At 35.1% G+C, this 22491-nt stretch overlaps 1 protein-coding gene across 10 annotated transcripts in view; it reads left to right on the top strand.

The window, feature by feature from the left end:
• The window catches only part of LOC105493295 (inositol polyphosphate-4-phosphatase type II B), an 822839-nt gene that overhangs the window by 311111 nt on the left and 489237 nt on the right, over positions 1-22491 (top strand). The window contains exons 1-2 of one of the 10 annotated variants that reach the window (XM_071092993.1): positions 16112-16264; positions 16350-16434. The exons of 5 other annotated variants lie outside the window; for them this stretch is intronic. The gene's annotated coding sequence lies outside the window, so the exon portion shown is untranslated. Of the gene's footprint in view, positions 1-16111; positions 16265-16349; positions 16435-19606; positions 19809-22491 lie in introns of those variants that run through there. 4 more of the 10 variants (XM_071092997.1, XM_011760838.3, XM_071092995.1 and 1 more) reach the window with 4 other exon arrangements.

Genomic DNA, 22491 nt, shown 5'->3' on the forward strand with positions numbered 1-22491 from the left:
ATTAATGGTCATTTATCTTTTCCCTGCTTAGAAATGTTTCAGTTTCAATTTTTAGAAGTTAAAATCAGAAAAGCTTTCTGAAGCAGAGAATGGAGAGATGGAGAGCAGCTAATTATCAAGGCACACAGAGAAAAGAGAGATTAAGCAAATCAGTCAGCATTGTTTATAGAAATATTAAATATAAGACTTTGTTAGATTTCATGAACCAAGGGTTGAATGTTAATTTTAATTCTTATACAGATAATTGGGAAATTTATTTCTACGCTATTAATCTATCAACAATCTTACTTACCCCCTAAAAATTAGGCAATTGTGCTATAATTATATAGTGATGAGACCTCTTGATCCTGCAGAGTCTTGCTCTGTGGGGAGAAATGCATTCGAATTAAGGATAGAACAGAACCCTGTAAATAGGTCCCTAATGCAAAGGCCCTCCTCACCTAAGTCTAAGGCCAGTACTGGGCTGCATATATAATGCGTGATGTAGGCATAAGGAGTCTGAGAAAACGATGGGACATCCAGTTGGAAATGTTCTAGAGAGAACTGAAGATATCAGCCTGGAAATTAGAAGTACATATGTAAATTTGGGAATCTTATTTTAGAGTTGATAACTGAAGACTGAAGATTGGATGAGATTTCTATGGAAAAGAGTATGGAGTGATAAAAAGAGAATGATGGTTGAATTTAGGAAATATCCACACACATATTAGTAATTGATTCAAATAGTCATTATCATAACAATAATTATAATGTATTGAGCCCCTACCATGCACCAAACAGTTTGTGTGGATTAGAACATCTTATCCTCACAATCCCTTGAAGTAAGGGATATTATAAGCCCTTTATTACAGATGAGAGATTTGCTATAGCTCAATTAGTTTTCTTGCATTTATTTTTGATAAATCAGGAATAGCAACTGTGGCCGAGCAAACTGCTCACTTTTGCTATACTGCCATAGAGTTAGCTCTTACTTATGTGCAGATCCTCCCAAGGAAAGTCTAAAGATCTGCCATGGGCACAGAAATAGGTCGTGAATTGCCCAAAGTACAGGAAGTATTAAATCTCTGCTTGGAATTTTGTTTTTGTGAAAAGGACATAAAAATTGTTGACATTTATCTGGAAGCAAGAAAAACAGATGTACCCAGTTCTGTGTAGGAGGATAAACTAAACTCTCAGCTTTTCTGTCTCTGAGTTGTTACTTAACTCAAGGGACAACATCAGACAAAAGATGTGTTTCTAGATGCTCAGGGACTTTTGTTGAATCATCAACTGACTCATGAAGTGCCTAATGTTTGGCATTGCTGAACAAATTATACATAAATATAGTCATTTATACAGTCCCTCAAGATAATGTGTACTTCCTTTTGATAATGTATGATAATTGATGTTATTTCAGATATCGTTAATATAAGCATGAGACTAGAACATGCTGTAGAATAAACTCTTACTTCCCCAGGGAACATATTTTAATAACAAATTGTATTATTTTCAGTAATAAGTAAATTGTGCTACACCTGTAAAAAAGAGTACAACAAATGTTCTACTTACTCTTAGATAATTATAGAAATACATGCAGATTTTCTTCTTAGGTCAAAAAAAAAAAGTTAAAGGAAATTAAAGAATATTGGGTACAGAGTGGAAAAAGGAATTCTAATGAATTGAAATCTGATGACACTCTCCAATCTTTGTATTATTAGTATCTTTTATTCTATTTATTTAAATATTTATTATAATTATATAATTTATTAAATAATATATCATATTCATACCATAAGTAATTATACTTATAAATACATAGGCATTTGTCTTAGTCCATTTATGCTGCTGTAAGAGAATACCACAGACCGGGTAATTTAGAAAGAACAGAAATTTATTTCTCATGGTTCTGAATATTGGGAAGTTCAAGATCAAGTAATCAGGCTCTCTGCCTCCAAGATGGCCCTTGTTGCTGTGTCCTTACATGGCAGAAGGTGGAAAGGTAAGAAAATGCTCCTTCCAACCTTGAGCCCTTTGATAAGGGTGCTAATCTCATTCACAAGGGTAGTGCCCTCATGACGTAGTCACATCCCAAAGGCCACATCTCTTAATACTGTTAATACTGTTGCACTGAGGATTAAGTTTCAACATAAATTTTGAAGGTGTCACCATCATCTAAACCATAACACCACCATAGTACAGCAATTGCAATTGTTTTTCATGACTTGAGGTTGCGTGTGTGTGTGTGTGTGTGTGTGTGTATATATATATATATATTCAGAATGGGCTAGGTTATGCTAGAGAAATGAACCCCTTCAACTTTAAAGGGCATAAAACACTAAAGGCATTAATTCTCAATCAAGATACATATCCACAATGTGTTGACTGGGGCTTTGATCCATGTCTCTAAAATTAGATACCCGGGATCAATGAGTGTCTGCCATCTGCAGCAATGCCAGTGCAGTGGCAATGAGAATGGAACTTGGCAAATTGTCCACTGGCTGTTAAAGCTTCTATCTAAAAATGACACCAGTAAATTCTACTAACATTTCATTGGCCAAAGCAAGTTTATGACCATGCCATCCTAATAAATGCAGTCCCACCATGTTCTCAGAACTTGCACTGATGACTACCACATTAGTTGTCCTAACTATATATTCAAAGACACAGATGTGGGAATTTGGATTTGGGTGTTCATGAATTGCCTTCACAACTTTTCAAAGTGGGTCATATTCTTACAAACATGTTTCTTTATTTGTTTAAGCTTTTTGCTAATGCAGTCAAGGTAACATTTTTATTATGTTTTTGCCCTGATTCACTAACTTTGTTCCTGAAACTCGAACTGTTTTTAGTCTAATCTTTTATAAAGTGTGATAACAGTAATTACGATGAGTAGTTGAGAATAGATTTACCCCTTAAAAATGTCAACAGCAATTCCTACTATGTTCTTGGGGTGTTGTTGAGTCATCCTGTACTATAAAGCTCAACATTATTCTTGGTTTTTTGTTTTTTAAAATAAAGATTTTTATACATTTTAGAATCCAGGGCAACAGTAATTCCTCTTTCTTAAACATCAAAAGAAATTGTTGAGAGCTTATTGAGTTGAATCTTTATACCAAGCAAAGATCAGATGAAGACTCACCATACAATCTTCCTAAGGGGAAGTATCTTTTTTTCCTCACACTGATGTCAGAGTAGACTGTCTTTTAAGTAGAGCTTTTGCGATTGCTACAGAGCGTTGGAAACATTTGTCTTTTGTATAATGCATGCAACTGAGATTGAGCTCTTTCACATTGTGAGACTGATGATATATTTGTAGTATATTTTGAACTTTGACCTCCAAAGATAAAATGAATGCAATAATCATGTTTCAGACCTATAATTTTGGGCACTATAGTACTGGGATGTTTTCCTGATTCACTTATTTTAACTGAGACCGTATTTTTAACATGCCTTTCATTTGCTTTTTAATGCATTAATTAGTGGCATTTGAATCTCTCTCAGCATTAATGTTTAAAAACTCTAATACTTGGCATTGTGATTTACAGTTGCTAACATAAAGCAAAACAAAATTATAAGGTTTTCTAAAAGTCCACAAGGCAGTAGGTGAGCAGATAGATGTACTTTGAATAAGATTTTAAAAATCTGAATTTACCCAGCCCTTCTTTTTACAAGTATCCATTTCATAATTATAGTTTATAATTTAAATATCTACATGTTGAGCATATTTTTTACTTTAAGTATTTTGACATATTCCATTTTTACACTCATTCTTCTTTCGATATATGTTTTTCTTATTCTGTTTTTGAATAATTTACATATACATTTGTTATTCATCAAGTAGTTACTGAGGTCCTATCTTACTCTGGCAGGCCATTGTGGTTCCTTCTCTATTGAAGCTTGAAGGCCAGTAGTGAGGGAGAGAGCCATTACTCAAATAATCACACAGATTGGTTGAAAGTTGCTATCTTGGTGAGTGTTATCAACAAGGGATGCCAGGGTTCATTAGAGCATGTAACAGAAAGATTTCACCTCCTTGGATGGAGGTTAGGAAAATGTTCCCTGAAAAAGTAAAGCAGAATGGCCAGAGACTTGAAGGATAAAGATGAGGGGATGAGAGTAAAAGGTGTGGTGGCAGGGAAACAGCCCCTGCAAAGATCTTTGACTGGGAGGGAGCAGGGCTATTCCTGGAAAGGCCACAGTGAAGAGTAATGAGAGCAGGGGGTGCTGCTGCTGAAGCGGATGGAGAGGCCAACTGCAGGCATATGCAGGCCCTCAAGTGGTTTTTCATTATCCTAAGAACAACTGGAATCCTTTGAAAGCGTTTAAGCTGAGGGAAATATTACCTGATTTGCATTTCTAAAAGGATCCTTCCTACTGCTCTGTTGAGAAAAAGCAGAGTAGATAAGAGTGAATGCAGAAATCAGTTTGAAAAATATTGCAGCAGCCTGGGCTACAGATGATTATAAGAACCAGGATGGTGATGGCAAAGAACAGAACAAATCAATATGTCTTAATAATAATTAGAAAATAAAATTAACATGGTGAAATTGGATATTAAAAAGTGAATCAATAATGTTTATATTTATCAGTTATATTCAGCTTAGTCAATACTTTAAAATTAATATTTTGAGAAGCAACTAAGAACTGGCCTTTGTAAATGTCACTAACAAATTCTGGCTCCTTTGTTGAGAAATGGTCTACCACTGACTTGTATCTTACTACATTTGGTAGGGTCTTTCCCCTTAGTCTGAGATTGTGGAATTGACAGCAAATATGACCTTCACGCAGGCTTGTTTTAAAAAACATCTACTCAAAAGAAATTTTATTCCATTCAGAGAATAACCGTCATTTTACTTAAGTATGGATTATATAATAAATCATGTTGTAATAATGTCAAAAGCTACATCATCAACGTAGACTCATAAAAGAGAAATTACTTCTCATAGACGAAACAAATGTCCACAGGCAACTACATGTGGCAGCTTTTCCCAACACCATTTCAAGTTTTTGATGCTAGATAAGCATGTTTTGATTACATACGATTCATCATTCTACTGACTGACATCCAACACTTCCCTAAATCACAGAATTAATTTTCCAGTTACACCTGTTCATTCTGGTACAAACATATTTCAACTGAAAAGCTAAGCAGAGACTTCCCCTCCTGTCTCCCCTCCCTTCTTTCCTTTCTTTCTTCCTTTTTTTTTTTTTTAAATCATCTCTTCTTCTCTTCCTGTTAAGAGTGACCCCTTTTAAGTCATAACTATTGGTGGTGACTTTCACACCCACATTAATCTATTAGTATTTCTATTGACTTTATTTTCAAACTGTATCCAGAATCTAGACAATTCTCCCCACCTCTACTTTAAAGCTCTAGTCCAAACCAACATCTGTTCCTTCCTTTGTTATTACAGTTACCTCCAAACTACTCTTCTGGCTTCTACCCTACCCCCCAAGGTTATATTCTTCCCACAGTAGTCAGTAACCTTTAAACATATAACCTATAACATAACACTTCTTTTGGTTAATGATCTTGTGGCTGCCCATCTCAGAGTAAAGGCCATGTCCTTACTGTCATCCTGATAGCTCAATCTCTAACCTAATCTCCTCCTCCTCTCCTCCCCTGCTCTCTAGCCTACACTGGCCTCCTTGCTCTCTCAGACATTTCAAACATTCTCCCACATTAAGGCCTCTTCAGTTGCTGTTTTCAATGCCTGAATGTACTTCCTCCAGATATTTTAATTTGTTCCTTCACTTTATTCTTTATTCAGGCATCTACTCAATCATAGTCTGATCAGAGAGACCTATGGTGACCACCCTGTCTAAAAGAGCAGCCATCATATCGTTCTCAATTACCTTTTTCTGCCTTAATTTTCTTCCTCATATGTGTGTATGTGTGTGTGCGTGTGTGTATGTCACTCTCCTAATATATACATGTATGTTTGTTTACTCATTTATTCCATTTCTCCTTACACTGAAATATAAGCTCTCTGCCAATTGGGACTTCAACTTTTCATTCAGCTCAGTATCCACAGTGGGTAGAATAATGTATCATACCTCACAGATGCTCAATTAATGTTGGTTTAAAGAATGAATGTTACAAGAATTGATGTTTTCTAGAAGCTGGGAAAAACAGAGAATTGATTCTCCCCTAGGGCCTGAAGAAGGAATAAAACCATGCTGATACCCTGATTTTAGGATATTTCACCTTTCAGAATTATAAGATCAAATATTTGGGTTTTTTACAGACAGGACATTTCTGACAACATGCTTCAGTAGCAACAAAAACTAATGTACTTTCGGACTTTGGAATACTTTTTAACTCAGTGCTTCAGCCATCTATCCATTGGAGTTGACATATGTGGTAGTTAGTAGTACTATTCACTAAACATGTACGTTTTTCCTTTATTGCATGTTCCTGCCCCCTGCATGTTCCTATGCAGCTTTCATAGGAGTATGACCAATGATGGAAGTAGCATACGTAACTTCTAGATATAGCTTTATAACCTTTGCAAATTTTAGCATACCTCTGTTTCTCTCTCTCTCTCTCTGTGTGTGTGTGTGTGTGTGTGTGTGTGTGCAGAACTTTGGTAAGATCTAGTCTCCATAATTCTGGCTTCCTGAACAAACATTCCCTCACCCATTACCAGTGAATATGAAATGTGAATGAGAAGTAAATCTATTTGCTCAAGCTGCTAAGATTCTAGGGTTATTTGGTCAAAAAAATCAAAATGTAAACCAGTAGTTCTCAAATATTTTTGTCTAAGGACCCCATTTTTACACTGTTACTATTTATTGAAGACCCCCAAAAAGCTTTTGTTTATGGATATCCTATTCATCAATATTTATCATGCCAGGAATTAAAATAGACATTTTAAAGTAATTTATTTAAAAATAATAAATCCATTTTAAGTTCACATAAGATATATTTTTATGAAAATAGCTATATTTTTAAAAGCATTCTTCATGAGAAGAATCATGATTAGATACATGCCCCTAAGTGTCTTTGACTTAATAGAAGAAACCTGAATTATCTTATCTGCTTCTGCTACATTCAAACAGTTGCAATTTGTTGTGGTTAAAGTATAAGCAAAAGATCTAGCTTCATATAGTTGAAAATAAAGAAGTATTTTAATGTCCTTTTCTGATAATCATGGATATTATCCTTTGATAGTACACAAGAACTCTGTAAGTGATAGTTTCCCAAAGGTTAATAGCAACGTAGAATTTGAAACCATATCAACAACTTTTCATATTGTTACATCAGATCCATTGGTCTTGCACTTTAAATGGACACACGCATGATTCCGTAAAAGCATCCATTGGTCATTTTTAAAATATTGGCTCACTGAGTTTCACGGATAGGAGAAATGCCAATATGTATCATTTTGCCACATCAAAAACCCACATTCTTTAATATTGCTATCAATTTCCTTAGAAAAAATTTTTCTTTTGAAAAATTGTTTAGACACTGTTGCCAGATACAGGTTTTCCAAAATTCTAATATTCATTCAAATATTCAAATTCTGTAATTGGCAACAGACACAGTCCATTATTTTCCTTGCAGTGACAAAACTCACTTTTTTCGTTTTCAGAAAATACTCAATTCTGCAAATATCTGCAAATACCCAAGCCTGAATAACTATAGCTTGTCTGTTAATTATGTTTTCAGGTAAAAACAGGTTTAAATAAGAAGAGCATCTAGTTCAGCTTGCAACACAGTCACACACATGCTTTGCTTAGAGACGACTATTGTGGGAGGCGTCTTCTGACTTGATCTCACTGATCCTGGCTCATGATCTTGTGTAATTTCCTCTCCTTCAGTATGGCCTGGGTCTAGTGACTTGCTGCTAACAAATAGAATATGACAAAAGTAAGAAGGTGTCACTTCTATGATTAGATTTTAAACGACTGTGATTTCTGTCCTGCTGGACTTCTCCCTTTAGCTCTTCCTCATTTTTGCCTGGATAGAGGGCAATTTGCAAGGAATGGAGAGTGGTCTCCAGTCAATAGCCAGCAAGGAACTTTTTAGGATTCAGACCTAAAAAGGAACTGAATCCTACAGCAGCTACATGAGTAGATTGGAAGTGTGTTCCTCCCTATTTAGGCCTTAAGATGACTCTCGCCCCAATTAACACCTTGATTGCAGCCTTGTAAGCACTTGAGCCAGATAAGAAGTGTATGAATTCCTGATTCACAGAAACTGAGATATAAATGTATGTTGTTTTAAGCTGCTGTACTTTGGGGTAATTTGTTACACAGCAATAGATAACTAATACAGTTCTCTACTTCACCATGTAATAGAAGTATTTTATATACTTTATACATGCTTTTAACTCTTGTCATATAAAATAGTAAAATGCATGTTTAAGGGCCAAGACAATAAAAGTAATAATTTTATTGTTTCATCAAAGATAGTCTCAAGTGAAGCTAGCATTTTAGTGCATGATAGTACAAGGTCTACTAGTACATCTTGGTTCTATTGCCTTGATTTATTCTAAGGCAATTTTACCCACCATTGTATTTGTACCACCAGTGCAAATACATATCAACAAAGTGAAAAAGAACACGTTAACACAGTTAAAAAAAAAAGGAAAAGAAAAAATTTTAGGACAAATAATGAAAAAAACAGACAATGTAGTAAAAATTGCCTTGACTTCAGAGACCTCCTGAAAAAAATTCTAGGACCCATATCGATGTATTACACTTTCAGAACTGCTAATCTAGATTATCTCAATTATTACACCAGATGAATTGTTAATTTCCTATCCCTAGTGTGTATGTTACAACATAGTAAAATTACCCTAGGGAAAGGTAATTAATGCTCAATTCTCATCATTTTAAAACAGAAAACTGGATTTTATAACATTTTGAAATTATCTCTATAATACACATAATTGACTTTGCTTATCAATTCATGACTGTTGAAATGTTGCTTCACCTCAGTGTTCACTGTCTACTAGTCCAAGATCAAACATACCAAAGAACAGTTTTGACTCTCACCGTTACTTGCTGCTAATGCTTTCTGCTTATTAACTATCAAGAAATATATTGTAAATATGTTTTTGGTATATGCATCTATGTGTGTGTGTATGTATACGTGTTTGATTTTTATTTTGTATAAATTCTATAAAAAGGTGGTTCTGGTATGAATTTGAATATGATTTAAATATACTTACAAATACATATTTTATTTATATTTTATTAATATTGATATCATTAATAATATTACTTATGACAGGGAATTTAGAAAATAACTATGTTTAAATGAAAAGATTATGTATTATCTTTTCTCCAAGATAAAAATCATTGCTAGCTGTTTTGTGTGTTTTCTTTCATGCAATTGAATTTCATCTGGGGCATATTTTAAATTTTCTATTACAAAATTAATGGGCAGTTTCAACCTTAGAACTTGCTTCAAAACTTCTAGCTGTGGTTGTAGATGAATTAAATAATACAAATAAATTGACTTTATTGTGAAGAATCATAATTTCACATCACAAACACAGCATTATCTAACTGTCTAAAATATTTGAAATTTTAAAGCTTTTTCATTGCAGATTAATTTTGTCTATATTGTTAAACATGTTACGTAAATTAAGAATTTTAAAATATGTTTTATTGGCCTCCTTTTAACATGGTATCTTATATATTTTATAGATTTTGTTTCATGTATGCATGCATGAAATACAAAGTATAAAGCAAAAGGAAAAGTATATGAGAAACACTAAAGATTATCTCATATTTATAAATAGTAGGAGTGACATGTTTCAAACCTCTGAAGATTGATTTCGTTTTATTAAACATGGATTTGCAGATGTTGCAAAGAAGTTCACACTAGTTTAAAATCCAGGTAATATCTCTGTGTGCATCCTGCTCTAGAGCATGCCATGGTCGATTAACTTATCTCTGAAGTCTATACAATTGATCCTGTAGCCATGGCTCAACTGATCCTTTACAGTTGGAATTGATGCATTATGGCCAAAATTAACTCACTGGTCAGGTCTCTGACAGGTTATTGAAGGGAGAGCTCTCATTTCCACACCTCTACTTTCACCACAGAATCAATACAACTAAAGAAATACTATGGAGAAATCTGAAAATAGATAGCACAACAGGGTGACTCCAGCAAGTATTTTCTGTGCCTGGCTACTGCTCTACTCTTTGTGTACTTTTACACCTATTGGATACAAGATGAAATTTGTTTTTAAGATAAAAGGGCTTTTAAATAGTATAGATACAGCATGTTCTTTGCAGACTGCTGTCTTTCTGGTGCCAGAAAGGGAAGTCACTAGGTACACACATATTGATAACTGTTTTATTTTTAATGGCCAGGGATTCCTACTGGGTTAAAGTCTGGGTTCTAGGCTATTACTACTCTCATTTAATATTGATAAAGCACTGTAAATGTACACGGTATTTAATGTTACATGAAATTGTGCCAGACAAATTGTCTTCCCTGCAGAGACTTCAAGCTGAAAGCAGGAGGAGAGCAATGCAGGAGGGACATTGTGGGAAGAGTGGAGACTGATTAAGGGTTACAAACCTGGCATTGCTTTGCCGGGTATGTGGATTGCAAGGAGAATTTGAGAGCTTAGAAATTATTCTGAGATTGGGAAGCTTTTCAGCAAAATAAAACCTATAACCGAAAGCAAGTAAAGGCATCAGACAAGAAGAATTTCAGCCCTTTGCATGACAAGTGTACATCTTCAGTTCTGATATTCGTCTTATATCATGTTCACCTTGTGTCTCAGCATCACCTCCCCCTCATCATACTCCAAACATGCTCCATCATGTTCTCAAACCTGAGCATGCATTCAAATTATCTGGGGACTAGTTAAAACATGAATTGTTGGTCCACATGTCAGAGTCAGAGTTTCTGATTTGGTAGGTCTAGGGTCCTGAATTTGCGTTTGTAATAAATTTTCAGTAATTGTTGTTGCTGTTCATGCTGGAACAACTTTGAGAACCTCTGTCCTAAACCACTACCTTCAATTTTTGTTATATCTTGTCCTCCACATCACAGCTTGGAATCAACTCTAATTTTCATCTTTCTAGTCAAGCAATGCCCCAGTTTACCTTTTATTTCCTAGGAATTCCTTTTATATTTGCTTTATTTTTTCTTTACAAACTCACAGCTACTAATCAGACATGACTGCTACTAGCAACAAGAAATCAAATGACTTCAATACTACTATTTTGAACACCCTTTATGTGCAAGATACTATGGTAACCACTTTAAAATATAGTAGCTTGTTAAATAATACTATTAGATAAGTTGTATTAGCTTCATTTATGGGTAAAGAAATTCATTTGTAGTAAGGTTAATTCACTTGTAATGGGTATTATAGAAAGGATATAAATGAAGGTCAGTCTGACATGAAAACCCATTTTCTTATTGTGTTCAGCTTATATTCAGATGCCATCTAAGGCCACTTCTTTCAGACAGTCCTTGTATGATTAAGCAGGTGATATAGTAAACTCTCTCCCTTCTCTCATCTACTAATGATATGCCCTTTATTACACAGACTTGGTATATGATGAGGTAGCATTGAAACTCAGTACCAAAGGGATAGATTAACCAAGAAATATCATTGGAAAGGCCAAGAGTGGTGTTGATTGCCTGTAGTCCCAGCTACCAGGAGGTTGATGCATGAGGATGTCTTGAGGCCAATCCAAGGCTGCAGTTCTCTGTGATCATGCCTGTGAATAATCACTTCACTCCAGTCTGGGCAACACAGTAAAATCTCATGTCTGGGGGGAAAAAAAAAGAAGAAGGAAAGAAATATTTCTGGGACAAGTAAATGTCTACATGACACAATAGCAGATGGAATAAAATCCTCAATTTGGAAAATAAAACTGAAAAATTGAGAAGAAAACATGAGATACTGAAATACAAACTTTAAAACTTGATAAACATAAAAACCTATAAAAATACAACAAAAGAAATGGTAAATAAAATCAAAGATAAATCATAAACCAATAAATGTTTGGCAATATTGTCATTGTTTTATATATGTGCATATTGAGTCCAGCAGAGGAGAAATAACTTGCCCAAAGCACATAGCCAGTCAAGTGGCAGGCCAGGATTCTAATCCACTGTTGTGATATAGATATTATGATGAAGGATGTTTTAGTTAATTCACCACTCTGTGTTTCTAAATTCTCAATACCAAACAAATTAACTCGTATTTTGTGGACTCTATTTATACAAATACAATTTTTCAGTTAAAGCAGATGAACTAACTCTATATGCATTATCATAGATATACCACATGAATGTAATATTGAATAAGACTAGTAAGATTAGTAACTCAAAATGTGTACAAAATGATATTTTTTAAGTTTAAAACACACAGAAATTTTATGTATTATTTGTAGTTACAAATATATGTATCCAAAGTATAAAATCATGGACAAGAAGAATACATACCAATTTCAGAATACTGGTAATCTCTGAAGACGGAAGAAGGAAACAAAAGGCGTCAGGGTGGCCTTAATTGTATAAGTGATGTTTCACTGTTAGGTAACTTTGAAAATCTGAACCAAATATGGCAAAGTGCTAATGCCTGTTTCATTAATGTGGCCAGTACTTGTTTTAGTTATTTCTCTTCACTTTTCAGAATGTTTGAAATATTTTATGGCTAAAAAATAGAAAATTTAACAAAGGTTTTTCATGGATTCAAATACATTTTGGGTATTCTCGGTTAAAATACAAGAATTTTCTTTGCTGCAAAACTTTTCCATCATTAATATGCTAATGGAAATATGAATTGCCAAGAGGATAATGTGCTATGAAATATTTCCCAAACTTATTTTACCATGGAAGCCTTTTATTTTTGTCTTAATGAAACATCTATTAACAACTCATGGATATTTTGGGAAATGCTGTTATACATCACAGCACTTAATTTTCCCTAATTGTTTCATGTAATTTAACTTAATTTTCCTGATTATATTTTTCATCTCTTTGATACCAAGACTGAAGTCTTATTCCTTTTAGATAGGCATATAATGGATATAAAAATAATACTTTGATGGGTTTGTTTGATATTTTGGAAAAATTATTGTGTAGGTCATCATACTTAATGTAGGTTTGGGGCCAAGGGAGAGAAGGAGTAAAAAAATGCCCTTGCACAGTTTTCTATGGCACTAAAAAGCAAATCTGAGGAACACAAAGATCATAAGGTCAATGGTATTTATTTTCAAACAAATGGAATATATTTATGCCAAAACTTTGCCAGACCTGTTTCTGTAGACATCTGTCCTTCATTTATTCATTCGTTTATTTCAACGAATATTTTAAATAATCTGGGGAGAAATTATACTTTAATAATATATGGGTAGCAAATAAAATTCAGTGCATCAGATATCTCAATTGTATCATCAAGAATTTCTCAGAGTAAAATAACTCAGCTCTTTTAAAACTATATTAAGTGTAAGTCCAATTTACCATTTTATTTAAATAATTGATTCATTTAAATATTTTTGAATACACATTTTAAATTCGTTGGTTAGCAAGGGTACAATTTTAATACAATAATAAATAAATAGAATTGACTAAGCAAAAATTTATTGACTTGACATTTTATTTCTTATGTATTGCCAACACACATAAGGCTCCCTTAGCCAAGTTAATGTCAGAAGCAAATACCTCTCATTCCTACTCCTTCAATAATTTATAAATGATTAATATGGGTATTAAATGAAAATATGAAAATTTTAAAGTTATGTGTAAAGATCTAGTACCTATGATGAATGGTTAACCCTTGTCCGTCTTAATGTTTCAGAAGAGCAGTTTGATTCTCATTTCCTAATGATTACCTTTTTGACCATTTTGTATTTGGTAAAATTATGCTGCTATTTGTTGAAGGTTAAAACATTTAAATCTCATTTTTTAAAATTTTATTTTGCTATAATTCATGCCACTGTAAAAGCTGTTTCATGGGCATATACAAAAGAATACATCTGCGCTTTGCAGAAATATAATTTGTATAGAGTTAAAATCTTATTGTAATATACTTGAATACCTTTAATATTGTTTAGGTTAATTTAGAACCCAGATTTTCACAGAAGAAATTTAGATCAATACTCATAAAATAATCTGTGTTTTCAAACCATTATTGTATTGGAAACTAATACTGAAAACTGTTTTTAATCAGTTTTATTGTAGAGATTATTCAGGTATCTAAAAGTTTTCAAAGATGTGATCTTTCATCTGCTTTGTCATTTTAGTCTTGGAAATATAGGGATACAAACAGTAAATGTTTATCTTCTCAAATTTTATCATATTTTAACATTGATCTGAAACGTTAATGATAAATTATTTTTTATGTAAGACAAAGGGAAGATGGAACTAATAATAGATTAACTGCTTTGAGTGCTTCTGGTAATGTTAGTACTTTAGCATTTTTTACATAATGTGATCATGACTCATAGTAAAGTTACAGTTAATAATTGTATAAAAATTTTCTGCTGCTGAAGAAATTCATATTTGCTTTAAAATGTCCTGCTACAGCTTAGCAGTATTTCAGGCAGACGTCCCTCTTAACTGTGTAACTCATTTGTCTCACTACTAGCTGAAATAGTATGAAACAACTCAATTCTGCCAGTTAACAGAAGTCAATGACAAGACATTAACTCAATGCTTATAACCACCTGGGTAATAAAATTATATCAGCATATGCTTATGCTACTGTAAGAAAATGGAATGATGTATTGTCCTACAAATTAATTAGTATATGTACGTTAATGAAGATTAAACATGTGATATTTAATTTTGTGAATAATTTCTTGTATGAGAAAATTTTACAGATGGGCCTCATTATGTATGCAGGTGTAGCTATGGACACAAATACCTTAGAGTTTTAATTCCTTAAAAGTGTGTGATTATCAAAGTGTCCACACCCACCTATTGCTTCTAGATATTTTCCTGTGCTCCTATATGGAGGACTTGCTTGCAAGATGGTAGTGTGTATGTTAGGGGGTGGCAGAAAGGATATATACACATACAACATAAACCTTGTATAGAGTGAAAAATTAGAATGAAGAATATCTTAATTATTTATTGCTTTGTACCAAGTGGCCTCAAAACTTTGTAGCTTATAACAATGAACATTTATTATCTCACACAGACTCTGTGGATCCAGAATTCAGCAGTGGCTTGGCTGAGTGATTCTAGCTTGGCAGCTCTCATAGGGTTACAGTGGAGATGTCAGCTGGGGTTCCAGTCATCTGAAGGCTTGACTGGAGCAAGAAGGTCTGCTACCAACCTTGCTTAATTATGTGATGGGCAGTTGGTGCTGACTCTCAGTTTCTCATCACGTGGGCCGTTCCACTGAGCTACTTGAGTGTCTTTTTTACATTGCAACGGGCTCTCCTAGAGTGAATGATATGAGAGAGTAAGGTAGAAGCAACGATGACTTTTATAAACTAACCTTGGAAGTCATACATGGTCATTTCTGCATATCGTATTGGACATGCAGGTTAGCTCTGATCCATGTAGGGGAGAATTATGTGAGTGTGTGTATAACAGAAGGTGACAATCATTAGAGGAAGTCACCTTAGTGATTGGCTACCACTGGTGGGGAGGGAAAGACATAGCATGTATATAATTTTAAAGAACTGCTGTATCTTAATTATAATTCAGGATAATGAAAATATCAATCACTAAAAATAATTTCTGACTGATTTCTGCTAGGTGAAATATCACATGCTTTTTTATGTTACTGTTTGTGCTTATAAATCACTTGTTCATGCCAATAACTGTCAATCAGGTTATGTGGATAGAATTGTCATTTTATACCGGGAAAACTCTGGTGTCACACATCAAGATGGCACCAGAGTTATAATTAGAGGAATGATATTTAGGGTTGCTGACTTTTAATCTTTGGTCATTGCTTCCTACCAGCCCAGGAGTGCCCCCAAGAAATTATTTAAATGCTAATTGCTGAAATAGATCAATATATTACGGATTCATCTCCAGCCATTGCTCTATGAAGTTGTAATTCAGGAAGATGTCAACTTATTGTATCTATTCCACTGGTACATGGTATGTGTGCCTATGTTTTAAGAACTTTGTGACACACTGTGATAATGAAACAATACGATTTGTTAGTAAAGACAGTGAGTAATTTACCTCTACATACATTTCACTATAAATATCAAGATGTGGTAAAAGGAAATACATCCATCAATACCAGGCCTGCTGAATTGTAGCTATGAATCTGTACTTTCAATATAGAAACCAGAAGTGGAGGTGTGAAGAGTTGTTAGCACTATTAAGGTATATTAGGGGAGAGGGAAGTATTGGTGGCCATGTTTTTTAAAAATTGTGGCTCAGGGTATTGTTCTTACATCTCTTTTGATAGAAGTAGACTCCATTCTCATCACTTGTTGGGCTGCTAAAGTAAATGGCAAGAGCAACTTAAGATGTTTTGAAGAGGAGATGTTAAGGTCAGTTTAGAAGCTCACTTTCTTTGTTTAAGGCTAAGACATATTCATACGATGCACTGTTTCTGATGAATGGCTAATTTGACTGAAGGGAGTACAAGGATGCACCTGGTATCTCTTTGCACCATGGGATTACATTTCCTGGATGTATTTTACACCCAGTTCCAGGAAGCCAACTGTCTAGTATTGTCAGCTGTGTAACATTAGATATTTTTGTATTTAATTAGGCTGTCTGATTTACAACACCTGAACCAAGGCTTCAGCATGGCCATTCAACTCAAAGAGACCAACACCCAACATGAATAACTCTGTTACTGCCCTGCTGTTTGACACTAATGGTGCTTTACTAGACCCAATGACTATTATTAGAATAAAAATACTGTTCTACTTGTAAACCTCAATTCCTGTAAAATTAAAAAAAAAAAAATTGAAGAATAATTTTCACACAGACTTGTTGTGGGAGCAAGGAGCTCCTTTTTGACTGTTGTAGAATTTATTTCCTGGGCCTGGTATGCAGAGGGTGGAAGGTGGGAATGGTGAAGGTTGTGCTGCATTTTTTTTTTTTGTCTAGTCATATGCAAACTAGATCAAGAAATTAATGCTCCGCTCAGATTCTTGGAATGGTGAGTTGAGAAAAGTTTAATAAAAGAAGTATTTACAAAGATGTGGTTCAAGTTTAGGGAAAATAATAGACATGGTGCAATGCCTCAGTGAGTGTAACAGTAGAGAGCTGTTGCTATCTCTGGGTGATTAGGGGCAGAGGAAGGGAGAGGTACCAGAGTCCAGAGTGGACTGTGTCATTTGACAGGAGCTGTAGCTTTCAACAGAGGGATGCAGCCAGCCAGTAGTAACCTGACTGGGAAAGAAAACAGAAAAATGAATACGCTGACCTCACTGTCCCTTCACCTCTTAATTGATTCTGTCCACACAGGCTCCAGGGCACAGAGCAGTGTGTGGATCCAAAGGGACAAAAGGAAGATACTGAGCACAAAAGCATATTTAAAATTAGCAGGATTGATATCTAAATGCCTTTGTTTGCTTTATTTCACTGAAACTGAACATTGTGTGGTGATCTCTGGAGCTGGATTGTCTGGGTTTGAATTCTAGCTCCAACATTGACTTTGGGTAGGTGACTTACTCTCTCTGTCCCACAACTGTGAAAGAAGATGATTATGGGGCTAAGCTGACAGGGTTGGGGTAATGAATAAATGAACGTGTGTGTGTAAACACTTGAACTAATGCCTGGCCCATAGTAAGCGTTATACCTCTTTACTATTATTATTAAATCCCATATATTGAATTAAGTTGGATTTCTGTTCTTGGTGACTATATTTCAGTATTCCTTTGGTATTGGGCTATATCCTGGGATTAAATATCCAGGTTGCAGTAATAGAATTGAGATCCTCAGAATCCTCACTTTCAGCAAAAGAAGAGATCCTCTTTTTTTGAAAACCTCCCCCTGAATATCTTCATGACAACTAAGAAATCTGGTGAATTTCTTTTCTGGAAAAGTTGACTGACTGGGTTGACTCTCTGTGAATTAAATTTTGGATGGAAAAGTTTAGTCAACTGCTCCTGCTTTCTCCACTAAGTGAATCCCTTCAGGAACAGCATTTTAAAACTGTTTATTGCACAAAATGATAGAAAAAACAAAAATGAATCTTTGAATTAGAACAATGCCTTTTTGTGAGATTGATTGTCTAATTAAGCAATTTCCAATAAAACAAGCATTTAAAGTTTTTCAAGAACAAACATCCATAATAATATTAAAAACTAGCATGAGAAAATCACACTATAGTTTAGAGGGCCTGCATTCACATTACTGGCTCCGTGGTTTTCAGACTTTGGTTTTACCCATGGAACGCTTTGAACATCATATCCTTATGCATACGAATTATATGAGAGGAGTCTTCTGGCTCAAGCCCACCTGTTGAGCCCTCTTTCCCGCTGCTCTGAGGTAACTCCAATGGAAGGGGGCTGGGTTGCTGAGGAGAACAGTGTGAAGGCTACCTTTTGAGTCTCTGAATTCCCTTACATCCTTGGGTGCAGGACTCAGCAACTCCATTGTCTTTTCGAGTCCTATTTCAAGTGCAGAGTTCTGGACTTCAAGACAGTCTTCTCTGAAAATATTTGTGTTAGTGTGAAAAAAAAGTCATTTAATGAGGGCTTTAAGAACAGAAGAAAACATCAGAGAGAATTTAAATAAGATGGTCAGCATTTTGTTTTCATGATCCACCATGATTGCATTGGAAACTTGAGGAGAAGTCTGTGACCAAGAGTTAGTGGGTTTCAGGAGCTCAGGCTCCCCACATCCCATGTTAAACAATTCATCTGAGTGAAAGTTTATGAACAGCCCTTCTTAGATGACCACGCACAGTCTTCGAGGCAAGAGTTTCAGGAGACCATTCAAAGAGTAATTTGGCATAACTAAATTAAACCTTGTTTTTGCTGCTACTAAGATCTTTATATACATACAATATTTAAAACAATCTCAAGGCCGGGCACGGTGGCTCACGCCTGTAATCCCAGCACTTTGGCAGGCTGAGCTGTGCAGATTTCCTGAGGTCAGGAGTTTAAGACCAGCCTGGCCAATGTGGTGAAATCCTGTCTCTACTGAAAGTACAAAAATTAGCCGGGCATGGTGGCAAGTGCCTGTAGTCCCAGCTACTCAGGAGGCTGAGGCAGGAGAATCACTTGAACCTGGGAGGCAAAGGTTGAGGTGAGCCGAGATCGTGCCACTGCACTCCAGCCTGGGTGACAGAGTGAGACTTTGTCTCAAAAAAAAAAAAAAAAACAAAAAGCAAAAATGAAATCAGAGTGTGTGGAGGGAGTGGCGGTGGCAATGTATACTGTTTCTCTTTCTCTCACCATTTATTGGAAGCTTGTTTTATGTCAGGCTCTAAGCTGAGTTCTCTATATCATCTTTTATAAAACTAATAATGTTATTATTGTGATAAGAAAATTGAAGCTGACCTAAGTAGCTTCAGTAATATCTTACCATTGGCATCCATTCATAGCCCATGCTCTTAACTACAGCACTAAATGCATTATACAAACTTGACAAACTTCAGCTCTGCAAATTATCTCAAAAAATAATAACGGCAATATAAATTTGAAATGTCAAGGATCATAGTAAATTTATAGTCAAAATTTATGGCAGAAAACAAAAGACAACACAGATTTTATTCAGATTATGTTTCTACACCTTTGGTTAGAAGTTTAGGGAGGAATTTGGTCATAGCAGTTCTCATTGTGATTGGTGAATGATGTAATAAAGGCGTTGGCTTATAAGTGACTTTCAAAGAAAGAATAAATTAAAATCGAGATGGACCTTGAGGAAGACCACATGAGGGCTGATGAGGAAGAGGCATTTGAAGGTTTGCTTATTATTTTCCTGTACCTTCATAAAGATGTCTGTTCCAGGCAATTAGGAATTTTCAGGAAGGTAGCATTATTCCACTTTTCCCACATTTGCATATGCTTGAGAGTTTCATATGGCTGATTTCTATTTACTACTCCATTCTCATATCAAACATTGCCTACTTGTAGATCGACATTTCACAAGCACTTCCCCCTTTCTCCTCTCTAGCCAGCCCCTCTCAAGATGTTGGAATCTCATGACTATTTTTCTTTGTCCAAAACAGGAATCACTATCTGAAATTACCTGGTTGATTTTTTTAAATTGTCTGTTTCTACAAAATAGAATATAAAATCCACAAAGCAGGCATCTTGTTGCTGTGACCTAAGTGCTTGTGCTCCCCTAGAATTTATATGTTTAAATTCTTATTCCCAATGTGATGGTATTAGGCGTTGGGGGCCTTTGGAAGGTGGTTTGATCATGAAGTTTTGCAAAGCCCTCCTGGATGGGATTAGTGCCCTTTTATAAAAGAGACCCCCCAGGCAGGGCACAGTGGCTCACACCTGTAATCCCAGCACTTGGGAGGCTGAGGCAAGTGGATCACCTGAGGTCAGGAGGTCTCGACTAGCCTGGCCAACATGGTGAAACCCTGTCTCTACCAAAAATACAAAAATTAGCCAGGAATGGTGGCAGGTGCCTATAATCCCAGCTACTCAGGAGGCTGAGGCAGAAGAATCGCTTGAACCCAGGAGATGGAGGTTGCAGTGAACCGAGATCACACCATCGCACTCCAGCCAAGAGGGAGAGTTCGTCTCAAAAAAAAAAAAAAAAAAAAGAGAGAGAGAGACCCCAGAGAGCGGCCTTGCCCCTCCTACCATGTGAGGACACAGCCACAGTTTTCCCATCTATAAATGGGGAAACAAGCCCTCACCAGACATCAAATGTCCTGGCAATTTGATTATGCACTTCCCAGCTTTCCCCCTAACACCCCCAGAACTATGAGAAATAAATTTGTTTTTTCTAAGCCACCCAGTTGACGGTATTCTGGTAAAGCAGCGTGAATGGGCTAAGACACTTGTCTTTGTTTCTTTCAGTGTCTGCAGAATCTAGAATAGTGCCCAGTACATAGAAAGCAGTGCATACATATTTGCTCATTCAATTAAGATTCTAAATTTCTTGAAGTGCCCCATCATATTATGAATTTCAGCCACATACCATTTTAAATGAAGTTTATGAAGAGTTCTTAATGATATTGTAAAATTCTTAGTATATGATGTCAAAAAATTAAAAAGCTATATGTCAAATGTTAAATTCAGCATGATTTTGTGTACATGTTTGATAGAGAAAAACTTAGAGTAATATCAAAAGATATGGTTGCTGTGGTGGTGGGTTTTGGGTAATTTTCTCTTGTGCTTTTACTACAGTCTAATAAGCACAAATTACTTTTACAAGGAAAATGTAAAATAATCAGGAACTAAAAAAATGTTTGAAATAGATAAACAATTTTCCAATGCTGTAGTTTTTGCTTTCGGATACCTTTTTGAGTTGCATATTAGAGACTCTGCCTAGGTAGTTGTGACAGTTACAATAATGGTATGATGATGATGATGATGATGATGATGACGACGACTAAAGTAAGACATAGTAAAAGACAGCAAAGAAAGGAACAGAAAATTATGGGGAGGTGGGGATGTAACAATCATCTGCTACATTTTTTTTTCTCATAAACTTGCCCAAGTTCAAGTAGTAATGTTTACATTATTAGTCTTTTCTTGGTCTTTTAGAAGATGGGATATAGAAAAAGGTATAGAAAAATCAGCCAACACAATCTGAAAATGTTGTATTATTTGGACAAATGGTGATTAACTTGGAACTTGATGTATTACTAATGTTTTAGTAATGTCGGGTTTATAGTGAATGTATAGATGGGATCATAATCTTTGACCTGACTTACAAAATCAGCGAGCTGGATTGTAAGTTGATGAGGGTAGGAACTGTGAATTTTTCAGTTAAAACTGTATCCTCAGGGTCTAGCATGGTGCTGTGTACCTAAAATGTGCTTAGCTATTTTTTAATGAGTAATAAACTGGTCATGGGATTCTATTTCAAGATATGAAGCCAAAAGTTATTTTCCTGCTGTATTACGATATTCTTATACCAAATTTTATACTACTAGGTTGCTTTTGAGGAACTAAGATTCAGCAATGACTGATTTCTTCTGTTTTACCTAGAGTCAGTTGAATTGGGTTAGCAAAGTTTACCTTCATATTTTAGTGTCTTATAAATGGCTATGGCAGATCAAATTGCCCCAAGTTATATATATAAATGTATCAAATAAATCTCAAAGTTTTGCTAGAGTATTGTAAGAAAAGTTCAAAAATTTAAAAATCAATTTTAGAAGTAACTTTAAAGCTCATCTTAAATGTTATTTTAAGGGTGTAGAGGTAATTGTTTTATTCTAGCCATCAATTATGAAAATATTTTCAAATATTCTTTTAATTCTATCCTATAGTGGTAATTGTTATGAAGCCTTTGATTTTTTAAAGCATTGGTTCTCAAAATTGGTTGCATATTGGAATCACCTGGGAGAGCAATAAACAATACTAATGCCTGAGTCCCAGCCTAAGTATTCTGATTAAATTGATCTGGGGGGCAGTCTGGGGATTGGAGTGTTTCAAAGCACCATAGGTGATTTTAATGCC

The sequence above is a fragment of the Macaca nemestrina genome, chromosome 3, assembly GCF_043159975.1.
Source record: "Macaca nemestrina isolate mMacNem1 chromosome 3, mMacNem.hap1, whole genome shotgun sequence".
Taxonomy (NCBI): Eukaryota; Metazoa; Chordata; class Mammalia; order Primates; family Cercopithecidae; genus Macaca; species Macaca nemestrina.